Here is a 23,096-nt window from a genome sequence, read left to right as displayed (position 1 = left end):
GCCAAGTGTTTTCATGTAAACCTACACCCAAATGGAGAAATCATTGGACAGCCCCTGCTGTGGCTGAGAAGCTTTCGTAGTGTCATTTGATTTAGGTACTGCAGAGTCATGAGGCTAATACAATAGGACAACTTTTTGTCCATTCCACTTGTTTCCACAGAGACCTACGTAGTGCTGTTCAGATCAGTCAAAATGGACTCTGTGTGCATGAATCATCTTCACAGTCTGCCATTGTCTTCCGGAACTCACAGTAGTTTCAGGTCTCCTTCAACTGAGTCTACTTAATCTAACACTAGAAAACATCTTACCTAAGCATAAAGACTCATCTTGTGGCAAATATGAATCCATTAATCCTACCAGAATATGTTAAATGACAGCCAAAGAGTTTGGTTATGTGTTATCTGAAATTGGTGTACTGAATTTTCAGTGTGGAAATTCACTGAGTACCCAGGACCTCTGCAAGCACTGCACTAGATTTGGGAATGTTATGCTATGTGTGAAGAAATTTACCACATTACTTACTTGCTAGCTACTACCCCAGTCCTTACATCATGGCAATTTTAGGGGGTAGCTAAAACTATCATCCTCCACAATTTACAAATGAATTAGAAAGTTCTCAGTACAGTTTGCATGTGCCCAAGGTCCCACAATAGATCAGAAGCATAATAAGTTTCTGGTCCCTTGGTCTATCTCACTCCAGCCCTTATTATCTTTCTACACTGCAGGGAGAGGACATGAAGATAGAGCAAAGGACAGTGAAAGACTCATGAAGGGAATGTAATAAGAGAATAAGAAGAGAGCATTTGAGCTTGATTTGAAAAGAGGAAATGAAATAGAGATAGTAGGAATGGAGGATGCAATCACTTAAAGAGGAATCAATGAATGGGAAATGAGTATGGCAAAAAGTATTCCATACTTGGGGGAAGAGCATCTATGTAAGGGAATAAGGAGAAAAGACTGGTAAAGTAGGAGACAGGCGAGGATTCCACAAAGGCCTTGAAACATGGAAGTTTGTTTAAAAGGATAAATTCAATGAAAAAATCTTATTAAAATAAGTGATTACAATATTTCAGTGTATGACTGTAAGGTGGATTTTTTGGTTAGAAACTCTAGAGAGTCATTGACTAAAGATCTAAATTGACTTTAGTACTTCCAGCTCTAAAATGTATACCATCACATCCCTACCTCTTTCCAAAAGGAAGAAAGCTTTTGCTCTGGGCTTGGGATATGAAATGCTATATACTCTTTCTTTTTTTTCCCTACAGGATATGCATTCCTTTATCAATCAGAAAGGACCACTCACAGAAGGCATCTTCAGAAAATCAGCCCATATAAATTCATACGGAATCATAAAGGAGAAACTAAATTCTGGGGACAGAGTGAACTTTGACAGTGAATCTGTTCTTGTGGTAGCATCTGTTTTAAAGCTGGGCAAAGTTCTAGCTTTATCCACACATGAACAACTCAAGGTTTGATTGTTGTCTTTCATTATGATTGCCCAGGAACCATCATAGGCATAACTGATTAAGAACTTGACACACTGGAAAACACTTCATGAAATCAAAATTTAAGGAAGATACTGTAGGAGTTAAAAGCCCCATACATTAGAAATACGTTCTGTTTTCACCATTCACCGCCCGCCTGAAGACCCCATGCAAAATACTAATGCTAATATGACTACTAGTAAAAATAAATTTCAAAATATCCACTGGCACATACATAATGTTTACCAAAGCAAACATCCCGCTTTTGATTACATCCTCACCACCCTCCTAATGCAGGCAGTTTCCAAAAGAAAAATCATATGAAACATTTGAAAATAGGTATAGAAGTTTACAATAGTACGCAAGTGTTTACTTTATGAGGAATCCAAAAAGGCTCAGTGAGGCAATCATTCTTAAGCATCATTTTCTCCTGTCTCTTAATGCCTTTTACTTTATAAGTCATGGAGGAAGGATTTTGCCATTTGTGTCTCCTTTCACCACATCCTAAGCATCCTTTTATTAATATTTGAGATGTCTATCCCACCATCCAAGGTTATAACGACATGGTAACAAGCTCTGGCTACATGCCTCTTTTGATAAAGCTAACTTTTGGAGTAGGCACAACATACAAAAATAGTTTCGATTCTTAAAATTCAAAAGATTGACTAAAACAATAGGTTTTTGAAATTATACAGCTAATTCACAGATATCCAGTTATATTCCTAAAAGGGAAATGGAGAAAGAAGTGAGAACTAGAACAAACAATTTAATCCATCTACCTTGGCACTTGCTAACAACTCTGAACAAAACTATGTTAAGGCAATAATGATGACACTCTTAGAACCAAGGTCATATTTGGTCCTTCCTTGTCCCCCATTACTGTTTAACTCTATGATAGATAGCAATAGTCTCTGACCACTACTACACTGGGCTATAATAAAACACACCAGTAAATATATGTATAGACACCAAGAGAAAGGGGAAAGAATGATGATACATTAAGTACTTGCATAGCATGGTAAGTGTTGCCCTCTTTAAGCTGCACACATGGAATTGACTTTTCTAGCAAGACTTAGTCAGGTCTTTTCTATTTCTGTGTTATAAGCACAGACTAGGAAGATGGTGACCAAGTGTGTGTAGAGTTCTTAGACATTTCTAAAGTTTTCCCTTCCTAAAGTTGACTAATCTTTGTGGAGAATCAGACTCTGCAACCTTGGCCTGAATAGTATCATGTCAAACTATCTGGAGAATTGGCCTACACTAGAAATTAATATATCCTCAGGACCATCATGAGTTTGCCATTAGACTATTTGATACAGTGATTGAAAGGAAGAATGATGCAATTATGAGAGTATTTTTTTAGTAGTTTGCAAAAAAGCACACAAAAGAGTAAGTGCCATATGATAGAACGGAGCTTTGTCTTCATTTCCACTAAAGCTTAGGCTCTGCTTTGAAGCTTTCGTTTTTGTTGGAGAAAATCCACACACCTTCTTTCGCATGTGCACATCGATGGAGAGTCAGAGCTGAGCTCCGTGTGGGTCACAGTTTGGGTATCTATGAAAGAAGTAGGGACTTAACTGAAGTTTTCAACTAAGTGTTTTCTCTGTAATATTTCCAATATGTGTGTGTGTGTGTGTGTGTGTGTATTTTTGTTATCTACATAGTATTTTCTTCTAAATATCCAAGGAAGTTTACTTTTATCTGACCTCTAGGATAAATGGCTTGGTGTTTTTGATGAAGTGACTGAGGAGGAGAAAATAAATGCAGCCCAGAGGTAATGATGCAATAATTACTCTACTCTGGTCATGTCTCAGAAATACAGGCAATATACTTTTAGGAAAATATTGGCTTACATTTGCCACTTTGTTCACTACAGTAATGATCAAAGCCAAAGAGTTTCAATTCTTCAGACCCATGGACGCATGTTTCAGAATACAGGCATGCCTTATGGCTATTAATGCTCTTCGCCTGAAGAGCATTATTAATGTGGACTCCTTAGCCATTGTACACCTTCTGAATATATGAAACTGGTAGACAAAATTCAGTGGCCTAAGAGAGATCCTAGAGCATCAACAGCCCGTGGTATAATCTTACATTTGTCAAACATTTAACGAGAGTGGGTTAGCTCAGAAATCGAATTCGGTGAAACATTTTTGTATACATTCATGCCTGGAACTCTGCTACAGCAGGTTGTGAACTAGATCTAGAAAGATGTCCTCTGTTCTCCATCTCTATACTTCCAGCTTCCTAAGTGCAAAGACTTGCCTTATTCAAAAGTGCATCTTTCTGACTTTAGGCTTCTAGCCCAGCTGCCAAAAGCGAATGCTGTTCTCTTGTGATGCCTTTTTGGAGTGTTATACAATATTGAGCAACAATCCTCATCCAATCAGATGACAGTTTATAATTTATCAGAGAGTATAGCGCCATGCATTCTTTGTCCACCTAATTCCTCCAGCTTTGAATTGATAAACAACTTTATAAAAAAGGTATCTTACCTTTTTTAGCTCTCATTTCATTTGAGCTCTCATTTCTGTCCCTTGAGGTTTAGAATCCATGCTTTGAATCTGAAATGTGTAGTAGTGAACTGGATGGATCAGTTCTTAAATGTGCACAACTTCATAGGCTTCCTTGGAATGGCAGAGTTCGTTATCCTACTCTGGTGGAATATGGGAAGGGATGTTGTTAAAGTGTGAAATGCAGAGCAGTTGAGTCGCTTTCTTCCCATCCAGGAGGTTCAATACTACACTACCTAAATAAACAAGAGAGAAGAGTGGTGTGATATGATTGAAAAGAACCTGGGCTTTGGAGTTTGACATGCCAAGGTTAAACTCTCAGCCTGATCTTTGAGGGGTGGGGGAGCTTGTAAAGGCAAAAGCCATGGATTTTGGGCAAAGCCATGGATTCCTGATAACACAATGGTAACAACACCTAGGTCCTCTAGTCAGTACTGGCACATCCTAGGTGGATCGGGCACTATGAGTACCCATGGCTCCAAACACATTGACCTTCCTCTGTAAGTTGTGGCTCATTTAGAAAAATACATGGCTACTGTTTTGCCTCTGTTACATCAGACAGAAACTACTAGAATATTCCAGAACATCCTAATGGAGCCACAGATGTCTAATAAGATGACTGCTTTTCCCCAAGCACATGCCGAGAGACAGCATTAGACAAAGGAAGACATGAGGAGGGACTGCAGTTATACAGACAGACATGTTTTCTCTCCAGCCATGTGAGTTTTTCCTCAAAAAAAAAAAAACAAAAAACAAAAAACAAAAAACAAATACAAAGAAACCCTCAGGAATCTCCAAATTCCACTAAGATACTTCCTCATTTAAGAAATTGATTTCATAAGTTTTTCTCTATGCTTTATACATTTTAATTAGATATTATACAGAAGTTATAACCCAATATGTATTGGAAACAAAATTTAAAAAAATAAGTAAAGTTTAACAAATTAGGTTACTTCAAAAACTATCTTAGTTTTAATGATGTAACCATAGGTATCACAATGTTAATTGTGATGTGTTAATAAAAATATACAGAAAGCAGAGTTCCCAAAGAAAAATAACATAGAGTGATACTTTCCGTTGTACTTTGGGTATAGATTTTAAAATAGTACTAGTCAGTGGGCTAAAGTTATAATTTGTGGCCTAGTTTAATAGCTATGACTATTATGACTTATAGCTATGCCATATGAAAAAGAACACCCCTTTGTGGTCCTTTTCATTACAGGTTTCTCTTGTACACTTTTTGATTGAAAATTGCCTCAAGATATTTGGAGTAGACATCACTTCTCTCTTGGGAGAGAATTCAATGGGTTGTGATAACAATGAGAAGGCCGCAGGTACTGTGAATAATTTAATTGGCTTTAGCCAGAAGCAGACAGCAAGGTTGCCATTGGTCTGGCAGATACTTACCCCTGTTCTGGAGCCCAGGGCATCCCCAGGGCAATGATTCTCAGCTGCTCCTTCTTCCGAAGGCTGGCTCACAGGTCAAGGGAGGTTTCACACTGTTGGAGAAAAATAAAAGCATAGAAACTTCAAGAAGTTTCTAGCAGTATTAGGAGATAGCATGGAATGATACAGTTTTAGGGAATTTTTTTGAGCACAATTTTAAATGGATCCCACATATATATTATATTATATATGTTGTTAAGCATATAATACATAACTGTGTATTTCAATTTATAATATATAAATGTGCTCTGGTTGAAACCAGAGCATGGGGCTTTTATTCCTCCTCCCTCCTCTTTTTCCTCAGTGGCTCATGAGGCATTCAGAAATTCAGTGCTCTTTAAAATGAGTTGAAAAGAACCAGCAACACTGATAGAAAAGGACTTGACTTGATGTCAAACCACCTCTACAGAGTACAAACTCCAGTGCCCCCATTTGTCAGCTATATGACCTTTGGCCAATTAGTCCAGCTCAGTATCACTTTATTTATGCCCAAAATGTGGAAAAACATAATGTCCAAATCTTAGAAATTTTGTCAAGATTCAATAAGATAAAGGATGTAAAACACATTTCTAAAAAGCCAACTAATAGAACTAGGAGAAGTTCCCCTGAGACTAGTGTTAGTATTATTGGAGCCTAGTTAAACACAGCTCACTGGCAACACCACATTTATAAAACAGAGTTTAGATTCAGAACCTGGAGACCCATATCATCGATTCCTCCATAGTTTTGATATGTCTTCTTTTTACGACATATACCACATTGTGTTGAGGTAATCTTTAGGGTAATCCATGTCATCAGGAATTAAGATGAGTCTAGTGTCATGTCTGAGAATTCGCTGGTATAAATCAAGTGTTTGTTTTTCATTTCATCTGTGACAGAAACACAAACTGTTGAATCCAGCCAGTAAGAAGAACAGTAAATTTCAAAAAGGCACAACTGCCCAATGATACCAAATCCCGATCTGGCATGGGTCCATCCACCTATATGTCTACAGTTTACTAAGTCACTGAAGACTGGATACTCCATAACGGCACTTGACACTTCCTCTTTCTTTATTTTTCCAGTGATGATAAACGAGCCCCTTCCAAGACCCTGCTATTTCCATTTAAATTTTTTTCCTTGGTCCCATATGTTGATATTGAGGAAAACTTCCCACAAAATATCTTCTCTATCTTCAATGCCTACCATATCCTATTACATACTTTTTGTATTGTATTGTATTGTACTGTATTGTACTGTGTTGTGTTGTGCTGTATATTTTTACATGGATAATAAAAATGATTCCGTAACTCAGTAGGTAAGACAACCATTTAATTTGGTTCTGATTCATATAACACTTCAGTGGAGGCTCATCTGAGCAGTTCTGGTCTCAGTTGAGGTCACTTGTGCACTTGCAGTTAGCCTGGAGCTCATCTGGAGCTAACGTAGGTGTCTGTCTATTGGTGCTGGAACTCAATTGGTCCCTATGTCTTCCATAAGGTAGCTTTTCCTCTTTTCATAAGGTGGAGGAAGAGCTCCCAGAAGCAAGAGAGACTTCTCAAGAGTTAATGTGGGAGAGGATGTGCAAAGGACCATGCCAAAGATGGTGGTTCACAAGACAAGGAGGCATTATTACTTAAGAGCACACATCATAAAACTCACGGCAGCACCACTACTACACATATCCTTTCCTTTACTGCCTTTTAATCCTCAGTTCTGTACCCCAGAATTTCCTAAGGGATATTCCAAGTATGGTTGGAAATGTCTTAGAAATAAAAACTCATTTCTTACCGCAGGTCTTTCCCTCATCCATCTTCCTGTCTTAAGCTGCCTTAGGCAACTAATCACATTCTCAGGGAATAAAGCAACAGGAGAATATTAGGAAAAGGGAGGTCCATGTTGCTTATCAGTTTTACAGATTAACTTTCTAGGAAACAAAAATGATCATGGCATAGAGTAAAAGGTTTCTGTGGCAATCTCACAGGAAAAGCCCAAACCCACTAGGTTAGGTACATGGGATATCTGCACCATTTCCTGGATGGAAACCAAAAGGAAGCAGAAATTCCTCACAGAATAGCGAGCTGACATGTCTAAGAAAGATGGCCCTCTATGTCCATGCAGAATTCCTTATACCTCAACATGGAACAGATCAGTTAGTAAATGTATTTCGATCAGTCCCAGAATAGTATGGAAGAAATAGAGAGCCACTGCGATTGAAAGACATGCCTCAGCAACAGTCACACAGACCAATTTCCCATGGTCAGATAGCAGTTTGGACACCTCAGCGGCTATTAGTATACATCAATGACACAGAGCAACCAGATAAGTGCCACTTCACTATTTTACAGCCTCCACAGCACCAAAAGACTCTAGAACATAGACACACTCATGAGGGCAATTAAGAAATCCTAAATCTCCAGCAATCTTGGAACAGATTATCAAACTAGACATCAAGTGAGCTATTTAGAACTACAGAATTGTACATTTCTTACATATGCCAGTGTATAGACAGAGATTGCTATCAGTGCATATAGAATATACGATCCAAGGATTGTTTTCCCATTCCCAGAAAGAGTTCCCCTGTCAAATAGGTTTGGAAAATTCATACTTTCCCTTTGAAAGTCAAATGCCCCAATTTTTTCCCATATTTATTTGACATTACTTGACCCTTTTGAAGTGACCCCATTAATTAATCATCCTGGGGACATTTACACTAGATGACATGCTGTATAATGGCCATGGTGAAAATAAGGCTAAGTGAATTAAAATACACTAATCAACCTTCTTCCTTAGATACAGGCCACAAGACCATGAAAAGCAGTGCTTTCAGAAACTCGGCATTTTGGCGGTGTGCTGGCACTTGCAAGAACAACCAGTGCACAACTGCACCATCTGCAAAACCAGGACAGCTCTTTGGATTTTCCCTCACAGATATCTGTGATAATGACAACTTGCCCTTTCCAATTCTGGTAGGTCTCAGTTTGGTCTTTTATTGCCTTCCTGAGGAGAAGGAACTTGGAAAGGCCAAGTGTTTTCATACAAACCTACCCTCAAATGTGGAAATTATTAGACAGCCCCTGGCTGTGGCTGAGGAGCATTGATAGTGTCATTTGATTTAGCCACTGCAGAGTCATGAGGCCAATACAGCAGGACAACTTTTTGTCCATTCCACTTGTTTGCACAGAGACCCATGTAGGCCTGTTAAGATCAGTCAAAATGGACTCTGTGTGCATGAATCATCTTCACATTCTGCCATTGTCTTCCTGAATTCACAGTAGTCTCAGGTCTCCTTCAACTGAGTCTACTTAATCTAACACTAGAAAACATCTTACCTAAGCATAAAGATGCATCCTGTGGCAAATATGAGTCCATTAATTCTAACAGAATATGCTTAATGAAAGCCACAGAGTTTGGCCTGTGTTATCTCAAATTGGTGTACTGAATTGTTAGTGTGGAAATTTACTGAATACCCAGTACCTCTGCAAGGGCTACACTAGATTTGGGAATGTTATGCTAGATGTGGAGAAATTTACCATGTTAGTTACATGCTACCTACTACCCCAGTCCTTGCATCACAGCAGTTTTAGGGGGTAGCTAGAACTACTGTCCTCCACACTTTACAAATGAGTTAGAAAGTTAGAAAGGTATTCAGAACAGTTTGCATGTGCCCCAGGTCACACAATAAGAAGCATAATAGGTTTCCAATCCCTTGGTCTTTCTGACTCCAGCCCTTATTATCGTTCTACACCACAGGGAGAGGACATGAAGATAGATCAAAGGACAGTGAAAGACTCATGAAGGGAATGTAATAAGAGAATAAGAGAGCATTTGAGCTTGGTTTGAAAAGGAAAGGAAATAGAGGTAGTAGGAATGGAGGATGTAATCACTTAAGGGGAATCAACAAATGGGAAATGAGTATGGCAAAAAGTATTCCATACTTGGGGGAAGAGCATCTATGGAAGGGAATAAGGAGAAAAGACTGGCAAAGTAGGAGACAGGCGAGGATTCCACAAAGGCCTTGAAACATGGAAGTTTGTTTAAAAGGGTAAATTCAATGAAAAAATCTGATTAAAGTAAGTGATTACAATGTTTCAGTGTATGAGTGTAAGGTGGACTTTTGGGTAGAAACTATAGAGAGACATTGACTAAAGAATCTAAATTGAATTTAGTCTTTCCAGCTCTAAAACCGTATACCATCACATTCCCTACCTCTTTCCCAAAGGAAGCAAGCTTTTGCTCTGGGATTGGCATATGACATGCCATATACCCTTCTTTTTTCCTACAGGATATGCTTTCTTATCAATCAGAAAGGACCACTCACAGAAGGCATCTTCAGAAAATCAGCCCATATAAATTCATACAGAGTCATAAAGGAAACTAAATTCTGGGGACAGAGTGAACTTTGACAGTGAATGTTATTGTGGTAGCATCTGTTTTAAAGGTCGGGAAAGTTCTAGCCTTATCCACACATGAGTAACTCAAGGTTTGATTGGTGTCTTTCATTAAGATTTCCCAAGAACCATCATAGGCATAACTGATTAAGAACTTGACACACTGGAAAACACTTCATGAAATGAAAATTTAAGGAAGATAATGTAGGGGTTAAAAGCCACATAGATTAGAAATACTTTGTTTTCACCACACACCGCCCACCTGAAGACCCCTTAAAAATACTAATACTAATATGACTACTAGTAATAATAATAAATTTCAAAATATCCACTGGCACATACATAATGTTTACCAAAGCAAACATCCTGCTTTTGATGACTTCCTCACCACCCTCCTAATGAAGGCAGTTTCCAAAAGGAAAATAATATGAAACATTTGAAAATTGGTATAGAAGTTTACAATAGTAAGCAAGTGTTTACTTTATGAGGAATCCAAAAAGGCTCAGTGAGGTGACCAAATCATTCTTAACCATCATTCTCTCCTGTCTCTTAATGCCTTATACTTTGTAAGTCATGGAGGAAGGATTTTGCCAATTGTGCCTCCTTTCACCACATCCTAAGCATCCTTTGGTTAATATTTGTGATGTCTAGCCCACCACGCAAGGTTATAACAACATGGTAACCAGCTCTTGCTACATGCCTCTTTTGATAAATCTAACTTTTGGAGTAGGTGCAACAGAGAAAAGTAGTTTGGAATTCTGAAAATTCTATAGATCAACCAAGAAATAGATTAGTTTCGAAATTATACAGCTAAATCACAGATATCCAGCTCTATTTCTGAAAGGGAAATGGAGAAAGAAGTGAGAATTAGAACAGACAATTTAATCCATCTACCTTGGCACCTAACAGCTCTAAACAAAGGGATGTTAATGCAGTAATGATGACACTCTTAGAATCAAGGTCATATTTCTTCCTTCTTTTTCACCTTTGGAATTTCCTTGTCCCCCATTACTGTTCAACTCTATGATAAATAGCAATAGTCCCTGACCACTACTACACTGGGCAACAGTAAAACACACCAGTAAAAAAATATATATAGCCATCAAGAGACAGGGGAAAGAATGATGATACATTACGTACCCGAATCGCAGGATAAGTGTTGTCCTCTTTAATGTGCACACATGGAATTGACTTTTCTACCAAGACTTAGTAGGGTCCTTTCTATTTCCATGTTACAAGCACAGATTATATGGTGTCCACGTGTGCGTAGGTTCTTAGACCTTTCTAAAGTTTTCCCTTCTTAAAGCTGTCTAATCTTTGTGGAGAATCAGTCTCTGCAACCTTGGCCTGAATAGTATCATGTCAAACTATCTGGATAATTGGTCTCCACTAGAAATTAATATATCCTCAGGACCATCATGAGTTTGCCATTAGACTGTCTATTTTATACAGTAAAGGAAAGGAAGAGTGAGGCAATTATGAGAGCAGCTTTTGTAGTAGTTTGCAAAAAAGCACACAAAAGAGTAAGTGCCATATGATAGAACGGAGCTTTGTCTTTATTTCCACTAAAGCCTAGGCTCTGCTTTGAAGCTTTCGTTTTTGTTGGAGAAAATCTACACCTGCTTTCGAATGTGCACATCAATGGAGAGTCAGAGCTGAGCTCCGTGTGGGACACAGTTTGGGTATCTATGAAGGAAGTAGGGACTTAACTGAAGTTTTCAACTGTTTTCTCTGTAATACTTCCAACATATATTTTCTATTGTGTGTTTATATTTTTTATAACCATAAGGATTTTTTTCAAAATATCCAAGGAGGTATGTTTTCATTCGACCTCTATGATAAATGGCTTGGTGTTATTGATGAATCGACTGAGGAGGAGAAAATAAATGTAGCCCAAAGGTAATGATGCTATAATTACTCGACTCTGGTCATGTATCTGAAGTATAGCCAATATACTATTAGGAAAATATTGGCTTAATTTTTGCCACTCTGTCCACTAAAATAATGATCAATGCCAAAGAGTTTCAATTCTACATACCCATGGAGGCATGTTTCAGAATACAGGCATGTGTTATGGCTATTTTTGCTCTTCACCTGACCTTATTAATGTAGAATCCTTTACCATTGTACACAATCTGAATATATGAAACTGGTAGACAAAACTCAGTGGCCTAAGAGAGATGCTAGAGCATCAGTAGCCAGAAGTATAACCATAAGCTTATCAAACCTTTAACCGGAGTGGGTTGGCTCAGAAATTGAATTCAGTGTAACTTTTTTTTGTATACATTAATGCCTGGAACTCTGCTACAACGCATTGTGTACTAGATCTAGAATGATATTCTCTGTTCTCCGTCTCTATACTTCCAGCTTCCTAAGTGCAATGACTTGCCTTATTCAAAAGTGCATCTGTCTGACTTTAGGCTTCTAGCCCAGCTGCCAAAAGCGAATGCTGTTCTCTTGTGATGCCTTTTTGGAGTGTTATACAACATTGAGCAACAATCCTCATCCAATCAGATGACAGATTTTAATTTATCAGAGAGTAGAGCCCCATGCATTCTTTGTCCACCTAATTCCTCCAGCTTTGAATTGATAAACAACTTTATAAAAAAGGTAAGAGAGTTCTCATTTGTGTCCCTTGGGGTTTAGAATCCATGCTTTGAATCTGAAATGTGTAGTAGTAAACTGGTTCAGTTCTGAAAAGTGCGCATCCTCATAGGCTTCCTTGGAATGGCAGAGTTCATTATCCTACGCTGGTGGAATATGGGAAGGGGTGTTGTTAAAGTGTGAAACAGAGAGCAGTTGAGTCGCTTTCTTCCCGTCCAGGAGATTACATACTAGACTGACTACACAAAAGAGAGAGAAGAGTGGTGTGATAAGATAGAAAAGAACCAGGGCTCTGGAGTTTGACAAGCCAAGGTTCAACTCTCAACCTGATCTGTGATGGGGGGTGGAGCTTGTAAACATAGGCAAAGTCATGGCTTCCTCATAACACAATGAGCTCCTCTGGTCATAACACTGTCTAATAAGATGACAGCTTTACCCCAAGCTCACGACGACAGCCAGCATTAGGCAAAGCAAGACATAAGGAGGGACTGCAGTTATACAGACAGACATGTTTTCTCTCCAGTTCTCTCCAGCCATGTGAGTTTTTCCTCAAAAACAAAAACAAACAAACAAAAAAAAACAAAATAGAAAAAAAACCCACAAGATTCTCCACGTTCCAACTCAGATACTTCCTCATTTAAGAAATGGATTTCATGGAGGAGGGGCAAGATGGCGGAAGAGTAGGGTCCCCAATATCCTGTCCCCACCAAATTACCTAGATAACCTTCAAATCAATCTGAAAATGTACGAATTCTGCCTGAGATTTAAAGAGAGACCAGCTGGAATGCTACAGTGAGAAGAGTTCACGCTTCTCTCAAGGTAGGAAGATGGGGAAAAAGAAATAAAGAAACAAAAGGCCTCCAAGAGGGAGGGGCCCTGCGAGCAGCCGGGCTGAGGCCAGGGCGACTGTCCCCAGGACAGGAGAGCCCCGTCCCGGAGAAGCAGGAGCTGCACCAACCTTCCCCGTGGAAAGGCACCCTTAGGGAGTTAGAGCAGGACCCAGGAAGGCGGGGATGCCCTCGGGCTCCCTGGGACACAAACAGGCACCTGCGGCGCACCAAGGAGAGTGCGCTGAGATCCCTAAGGGCTGTAGCAAACACGGCGGGACCGGAGCAGCTCAGAGGGTCTCGGGGGGCGGCTCCGTGGAGAGGGCTGCATGGCCTGGAGCACGAATCCAAGGGCGCAGGCGCCAAAGCACAGGGCGCCAGGACACAGCCCAGAATCCGGCCTCCCCCAGGGACAGGAAGAGGCTGGGAGGGCCCAGGAGAGCAAGGACGCTCCTGCCAGGAGCTGAGCAGATCAGCGGCCCTGCCCCGGGGCCTCCAGGCCCTGCAGACAGAGAGCCCCGGAGTTACTGCGGGGCCGAATCCAGGTATCCTGAGCTGCCACCCCACTGTGGCTGTTCCTCCTGGGGCCTCACGGGTAAACAACCCCCACTGAGCCCTCCACCAGGCAGGGGGCAGAGCAGCTCCCCCAAGTGCTAACACCTGAAAATCAGCACAACAGGCCCCTCCCCCAGAAGACCAGCTAGAAGGACCAGTTCCAGGGGAAGTCAAGGGACTTAAAGGATACAGAATCAGAAGATACTCCCCCGTGTTTTTTGTATTTTTTGTTTTGTTTTGTGTTTTTTTCTCTCTTTTTGATTTCTGATTGCTTCCCCCACCCCTTTTTTTCACCTTTCTTTCTTTTTCTTTCTCTTTTTCTTTTTTCCCCTTTTTTCTCCTTTCTCTTTTTCCTTTTTCTCTTTTTTTTTCCTTCTCTCTCTCTCTCTTTTTCTCTTTTTCCCAATACAACTTGTTTTTGGCCAGTCTGCACTGAGCAAAATGACTAGAAGGAAAACCTCACCTCAAAAGAAAGAATCAGAAACACTCCTCTCTCCAACAGAGTTACAAACTCGGGATTACAATTCAATGTCAGAAAGCCAATTCAGAAGCACTATTATACAGCTACTAGTGGCTCTAGAAAAAAGCATAAAGGACTCAAGAGACTTCATGACTGCAGAATTTAGATCCAATCAGGCAGAAATTAAAAATCAATTCAATGAGATGCAATCCACGCTAGAAGTCCTAACGACGAGGGTTAACGAAGTGGAAGAACGAGTGAGTGACATAGAAGACAAGATGATGGCAAAGACGGAAACTGAGGAAAAAAGAGACAGACAATTAACAGACCATGAAGACAGATTAAGGGAAATAAACAACAGCCTGAGGAAGAAAAACCTACGTTTAATTGGGATTCCCGAGGGCGCCATAAGGAACAGAGGTCCAGAATATGTATTTGAACAAATCCTAGCTGAAAACTTTCCTAATCTGGGAAGGGAAACAGGCATTCAGATCCAGGAAATAGAGAGACCCCCCCCCCCGCTAAAATCAATAAAAACCATTCAACACCTCGACATTTAATAGTTAAGCTTGCAAATTCCAAAGATAAAGAGAAGATCCTTAAAGCAGCAAGGGACAAGAAATCCCTGACTTTTATGGGAAGAAATATTAGGGTGACAGCAGACCTCTCCACAGACACCTGGAAGGCCAGAAAGGGCTGGCAGGATATATTCAGGGTCCTAAATGAGAAGAACATGCAACCAAGAATACTTCATCTAGCAAGGCTCTCATTCAAAATGGAAGGAGAGATAAAGAGCTTCCAAGACAGGCAGGAACTGAAAGAATACGTGACCTCCAAACCAGCTCTGCAGGAAATTTTAAGGGGGACTCTTAATATTCCCCTTTAAGAAGAAGTTCAGTGGAACAATCCACAAAAACAAGGACTCAATAGATATCATGATGACACTAAACTCATATCTGTCAATAGTAACTCTGAACGTAAACGGGCTTAATGACCCCATTAAAAGGCGCAGGGTTTCAGACTGGATAAAGAAGCAGGACCCGTCTATTTGCTGTCTACAAGAGACTCATTTTAGACAGAAGGACACCTACAACCTGAAAATAAAAGGTTGGAGAACCATTTACGATTCAAATGCTCCTCAAAAGAAAGCACGGGTAGCCATCCTCATATCAGATAAATTAAAATTTACCCCGAACACTATAGTGAGAGATGAAGAGGGACCCTATATCATACTCAAAGGATCTATCCAACAAGAGGACTTAACAATCCTCAATATATATGCCCCGAATGTGGGAGCTGCCAAATATTTAAATCAATTAATAACCAAAGTGAAGAAATACTTAGATAATAATGCACTTAAACTTCGTGACTTCAATCTAGCTCTTTCTACCCTCAATAGGTCTTCTAAGCACAACATCTCCAAAGAAATGAGAGCTTTAAATGATACATGGGACCAGATGGATTTCACAGATATCTATAGAACTTTACATCCAAACTCAACTGAATACACATTCTTCTCAAGTGCACATGGAACTTTCTCCAGAATAGACACATACTGGGTCACAAATCGGGTCTGAACCGATACGAAAAGATCGGGATAGTTCCCTGTATATTCTCAGATCATAATGCCTTGAAATTAGAACTTAATCACAACAAGAAGTTTGGAAGGACCACAATCACGTGGAGGTTAAGGAACATCCTGCTAAAAGATGAAAAGGTCAACCAGGAAATTAAGGAAGAATTAAAAAGATTCATGGAAACTAATGAGAATAAAGATACAACCATTCAAAATCTTTGGGATGCAGCAAAAGCAGCCCTGAGGGGGAAATACATCACAACACAAGCATCCATTCAAAAACTGAAAATAACTCAAATACAAAAGCTCACCTTACACATAAAGGAGCTAGAGAAAAAGCAGCAAATGGACCCCACGCCCTGCAGAAGAAGCGTTAATTAAAATTAGAGCAGAACTAAATGAAATCGAGACCAAAAGAACTGAGGAACAGATCAACAGAACCAGGAGTTGGTTCTTTGAAGGAATTAATAAGATAGATAAACCATTAGCCAGCCTTATTAAAAAGAAGAGAAAGAAGACTCAAATTAATAAAATCATGAATGAGAAAGGAGAGGTCACTACCAACACCAAGGAAATACAAACGATTTTAAAAACATATTATGAACAGCTCTACGCCAGTAAATTGAGCAATCTAGGAGAAATGGACACATTCCTGGAAAGCCACAAACTACCAAAACTGGAGCAGGAAGAAATAGAAAATCTGAACAGGCCAATAACCAGGGAGGAAATTGAAGCAGTCAACAAAAACCTCCCAAGACACAAGAGTCCAGGGCCAGATGGCTTCCCAGGGGAATTCTATCAAACGTTGAAAGAAGAAATCATACCTATTCTACTAAAGCTTTTTGGAAAGATAGAAGGAGATGGAGTACTTCCAAATTCGTTCTATGAGGCCAGCATCACCTTAATTCCGAAACCAGACAAAGACCCCACCAAAAAGGAGAATTACAGACCAATATCCCTGATGAACGTGGATGCAAAAATTCTCAACAAGATACTAGCCAATAGTTCATTAAGAAAATTATTCACCATGACCAAGTAGGATTTATCCCCGTGACACAAGGCTGGTTCAACAGTTGTAAAACAAACAATGTGATTCATCATATCAGCAAGAGAAAAACCAAGAACCATATGATCCTCTCATTAGATGCAGAGAAAGCATTTGACAAAATACAGCGTCCATTCCTGATCAAAACACTTCAGAGGGTTGGGATAGAGGGAACTTTCCTCGACATCTTAAAAGCCATCTACGAAAAGCCCACAGCAAATATCATTCTCAATGGGGAAGCACTGGGAACCTTTCCCCTAAGATCAGCAACAAGACAGGGATGTCCACTCTCACCACTGCTATTGAACATAGTACTGGAAGTCCTCGCCTCAGCAATCAGACAACAAAAAGACATTAAAGGCATACAAATTGGCAAAGAAGAAGTCAAACTATCCCTCTTCGCCGATGACATGATACTCTACATAGAAAACCCAAAAGCCTCCACCCCAAGATTGCTAGAACTCAAACAGGAATTTGGTAGTGTGGCAGGATACAAAATCAATGCCCAGAAATCAATGGCATTTCTATCCACTAACAATGAGACTGAAGAAAGAGAAATTAAGGAGTCAAACCCATTTACAATTGCACCCAAAAGCATGAGATACCTAGGAATTAACCTAACCAAAGAGGTAAAGGATCTATACTCTCAAAACTATAGAACACATCTGAAAGAAATTGAGTAAGGCACAAAGAGATGAAAAATAGTCCATGCTCATGGATTGGCAGAATTAATATTGTCAAAATGTCAATGTTACCCAGGGCAATTTACACGTTTAATGCAATCCCTATCAAAATACCATGGACTTTCTTCAGAGAGTTAGAACAAATTATTTTAAGATTTGTGTGGAATCAGAAAAGACCCCAAATAGCCAGGAGAATTGTAAAAAAGAATACCATAGCTGGGGGCATCACAATTCCAGATTTCAGGCTGGACTACAAAGCTGTGGTCATCAAGACAGTGTGGTAGTGGCACAGAAACAGACACATAGATCAATGGAACAGAATAGACAATCCAGAAGTGGACCCTGAACTTTATGGTCAACTAATATTCGATAAAGGAGGGAAGACTATCCATTGGAAGAAAGACAGTCTCTTCAATAAATGGGGCTGGGAAAATTGGACATCCACATGCAGAAGAATGAAACTAGACCACTCTCTTTCACCGTACACAAAGGTAAACTCAAAATGGATGAGAGATCTAAATGTGAGACAAGAGTCCATCAAAATCCTAGAGAACACAGGCAACACCCTTTTTGAAGTCGGCCACAGTAACTTCTTGCAAGATGTATCCATGAAGGCAAAGGACACAAAAGCAAAAATGAACTATTGGGACTTCATCAAGATAAGAAGCTTTTGCACAGCAAAGGATACAGTCAACAAAACTAAAAGACAACCTACAGAATGGGAGAAAATATTTGCAAATGATGTATCAGATAAAGGGCTAGTTTCCAAGATCTATAAAAAACTTATTAAACTCCACAGCAAAGAAACAAACAATCCAATCATGAAACGGGTAAAAGACATGAACAGAAATCTCACCTAGGAAGACATAGACATGGCAAACATGCAGATGAGAACGTGCTCTGTATCATTTGCCATCAGGGAAAGATAAATCAAAACCACAATGAGATACCACCTCACACCAGTGAGAATGGGGAAAATTAACAAAGCAGGAAACCACAAATGTTGGAGAGGATGTGGAGAAAGGGGGACCCTCCTGCACTGTTGGTGGGAATGTGAAATGGTGCAGCCACTCTGGAAAACTGTGTGGAGGTTCCTCAAAGAGTTAAAAATAGATCTGCCCTACGACCCAGCAATTGCACTGCTGGGATTTACCCCAAAGATACAGATGCAATGAAACGCTGGGACACCTGCACCCCGATGTTTCTAGCAGCAATGTCCACAATAGCCAAACTGTGGAAGGAGCCTCAGTGTCCCTCAAAAGATGAATGGATAAAGAAGATGTGGTTTATGTATATATACAATGGAATATTCCTCAGTCATTAGAAACGACAAATACCCACCATTTGCTTCAACGTGGATGGAATTGGAGTGTATTATGCTGAGTGCAGTAGGTTAATCGGAGAAGGACAAACAGTGTATGTTCTCATTCATTTGGGGAATATGAATAATAGTGAAAGGGAATATAAAGGAAGGGAGAAGAAATGTCCGGGAAATATCAGGAAGGGAGACAGAACATAAAGACTCCTAACTCTGGGAAACGAACTAGGGGTGGTGGAAGGGGAGGAGGGCGGGGGGTGGAGGGAAATGGGTGACGGGCACTGAGGGGGGCACTTGATGGGATGAGAACTGGGTGTTATTGTGTATGATGGTAAATTGAACACCAATAAAAATTAATTTATTAAAAAAAATGGATTTCATAAAGTTTTGCCTATGTTTTATACAGTTTAATAGGATATTATACAGAGGTTACAACCCAATATCTACTGGAAACAAAATTTTAAAAGAGAGGTAAATTTTAATGAATTGGGTTACTTTGAAAACTATTGTAGTTTTAAAGATGTAACTATTAGTATCACAATATTAGCTGTAAAAATAGGCCAAAAGTTAGAACTATAGCCCACTGATGATAATTACTTCAAATCTGTACCCAAAGTACACCAGAAAGTATCACTCTATGTTATTTTTGTTAGAGAACTCTGGTCTCTCTATATTTTATCAACTCTGAATTCTTCTTAGAAGTCTTTCATATTAATGGTTAGATCCAAGATTTATAAACAAAATGTGACTTATAGCTATGCCATATGAAAAAGAGCACCCCTTTGTGGTCTTTTTGCATTACAGGCTTGTCTTGTACACTTTTTGATTGAAAATTGCCTCAAGATATTTGGAGTAGACATCACTTCTCTCTTGGGAGAGAATTCAATGAGTTGTGATAACAATGAGAAGGCTGCAGGTACTGTGAATAATTTAATTGGCTTTAGCCAGAAGCAGACAGCAAGGTTGCCATTGGTCTGGCAGATACTTACCCCTGTTCTGGAGCCCATGGCATCCCCAGGGCAATGATTCTCAGCTGCTCCTTCTTCCGAAGGCTGGCTCACAGGTCAAGGGAGGTTTCACACTGTTGGAGACCAATAAAAGCATAGACTTCAAGAGGTTTCTAGCAGTATTAGGAGATAGCATGGAATGATACCATTTTGGGGAATATTTTCAAACACAATTTTAAATGGATCCCACATATATATTATATTATATATGTAGTTAAGCATATAATACATAATTATGAATTTCTATTTGTAATATATAAATGTGCTCTGGTTGAAACCCGAGCATGAGGCTTTTATTCCTCCTCCCTCCTCTTTTTGCTCAGTGGCTCTTGAGGCACCACAGGATTCCAGTGCTCTTTAAAATGAGTTGAAGTGAGACAGAACATAAAGACTCCTAACCCTGGGAAACGCACTAGGGGTGGTGGAAGGGGAGGAGGGTGGGGGGTGGGGGTGAATGGGTGACGGGCACTGTGGGGGGCACTTGACAGGATGAGCACTGGGTGTTATTCTGTATGTTGGTAAATTGAACACCAATAAAAAATAAATTTCCTATAAAAAAAATAAAATGAGTTGAAGACTCCTAACTCTGGGAAATGCACTAGGGGTGGTGGAAAGGGAGGAGGGCAGGGGGTGCGGGTGACTGGGTGGCAGGCACTGAGGGGGGCACTTGACGGGATGAGCACTGGGTGTTATTCTTTATGTTGGCAAATTGAACACCAATAAAAAATAAATGTATTATTAAAAAGGAAAGAAAAAAATGAGTTGAAAAGAATCAGCATCATTGAGAGAAAAGGACTTGACTTGATGTCAAACCACCTCTCCAGAATACAAACTCCAGTGCCCCCCATTTATCAGCTATATGACCTTTGGCCTATACCTCAAGCTTGCTATCAGTTTATTCATCCCTAAAATTTGGATGAAAATAATGTCTAAATCTTAGAAATGTTCTAGAGATTAAATAAGATAATGGATGTAAAATACATTTCTAATAAAGCAGTTAATAGAACTAGGAGAAGTTCCCCTGAGACTAGTGTATTATTGGAGTCTAGCTAATCGCAGCTAACTGGCAACACCCAATTTTGTAAAACAGAGTTTAGATTCAGAACCTAGAGACATATATCATCAACCCTCCAAGGTTTTGACATGTCTTCATTTTTTTTCTATAGTGTAATTCATGTCTTAATGAATTAAGATGAATCTAGTGTCAGGTCTGATAGTATTCTGATATAAGACACAGGTTTGTTTGTTTTTTTCATCAGTAACAGAAAAATCACCTGTTGAATCCAAGCCAGTGGGAGTGATAGTGATTTCCAAAAAGGCACACCTGCAGAATGATACCAAGTCCCCATCTGGCATGGGACCATCCACCTACATGTCTACAGTTTATTAAGTCACTGAAGACTGGAATCTCCATAATGACACTTGACACTTCCTTTTTCTTTATTTTTCCAATGAATGAAAAATGAACCCCTTCCAAGACCCAGCTATTTCCATTTAAAGTTTTTTTCCTGGGTCCCATATATTCATATTGAGGATATTTCCCCACAAAATATCTCCTCTATCTTCAATGCCTACCATATCTATCATATTACATACTTTTGTATTGTGTTGTGTTGTATATTTTTATGTGGATAATAAAAATCATTCCATAACTCAGTAAGTTAGACAACCATTTCATTTGGTTATGATTCATATAACACTTCAGTGGAGGCTCATCTGAGCAGGTCTGGTCTCAGCTGAGGTCACTTGTGCACTTGCAGTTAGCCTGCAGCTCATCTGGAGTTAACCTAGGTGTCTGTCTATTGGTGCTGGCTCTCAATTGGTCCCCATGTCTTCCATAAGGTAGCTTCTCCTCCTTTCATAGGGTGGAGGAAGAGTTCCCAGAAGCAAGAGAGACTTCTCAAGAGTTAATGTGGGAGAGGATGTGCAAAGATGGTGGTTCACAAGACAAGGAGGCATTATTTCTTGAGACCACACATCCTAAAACTCATGGCAGCACCACTACTACACATATCCTCTTCTTCACTGGCTTTTAATCCTCAGTTCTGAACTCTAGCATTTCCTAAAGGGTATTCCAAGTACGGTAGGAAAAATATTTGAAATAATAACTCATTTTTACCTCAGGTATTCCTTCCTCATCCTTCTTCCTGTCTTAAGCTGCCTTAAGAGGCAACTAAATCTCCTCCTCATGGAATAGAAGCAAGAGGGGAATAGGAGGAAAAGGGAGTTCTTTGTTGCTTATGAGGTTTACAGATTTAGCTTTCTAGGAAACAAAAATGATTCATGGCATAGAGTCGAAGATTTAGGTGGCAATCTCATGGGAAAAGCCCAAAACCACTAGGTAGGTACATGGGATATCTGCACCTTTTCCTGCATGGAAACCAACAGGAAGCAGAAATTCCTCACAGAATAGCGAGCTGACATGTCTAAGAGAGATGGGGCCCTCTATGTCCACGCAGTTTCTTATACCTCAATATGGACAGATCAGATAGTAAAAGTATTTCCATCATTCCCAGAATAGTATGGAAGAAATAGAAAGCCACTGAGATGGAGAGATGCCTCAGCAACAGGAGTACCGACCAATTTCCTAGTACCAGACAATCAAACTAGACATCAAGTGAGCTACTTAGAACTACAGAACTGTACATTTCTGACATATCCCAGTGTATAGACTGAGATTGGTATCAGAGCATATAGAATATATGATCCATGCATTGTTTTCCCTTTCCCTGAAAGGATTCCCTTGTCAAATAGTTTTGGGAAATTCATATTTTCCTTTTGGAAGTCAAATGCCGCAGTTTTTCCCCATATTTATTTGTCATTATTTGACCCTTTTGAAGTGACCCCGTTAATTAAGGAGCCTTGAAACATTAATAAACATTTCTCTAAATTTATTTTAAGTCATAGTTTAACATTCCACTCCCTGCTAAGAAGCCATCAATGGATTTCAATAAATCTTTGGTTTTTTTTCCTCTTTTCGTGAAAAAAAAAAAAATGTCGTCTTTAAGATCCTCCACAATGCAGCCTGCTCTAGTAATTAGTATTGTCTTCACTCTTTCCCAGTGCAGATCCTTTACTTAACTGGTTCAGACATTTCCTTGGCTCTTGAACAAATCACACTCACTTTTCTACTATAATTCGCACCTCTTCTTGGACTCTGCATTGCCACACACAAAGTAGGCTAGCCATTTGGGCTCTCCACTCCGAG

Source organism: Vulpes vulpes, chromosome 4 (assembly GCF_048418805.1).
Source record: "Vulpes vulpes isolate BD-2025 chromosome 4, VulVul3, whole genome shotgun sequence".
NCBI lineage: Eukaryota > Metazoa > Chordata > Mammalia > Carnivora > Canidae > Vulpes > Vulpes vulpes.
Note: the sequence above shows the minus strand (reverse complement) of the source record.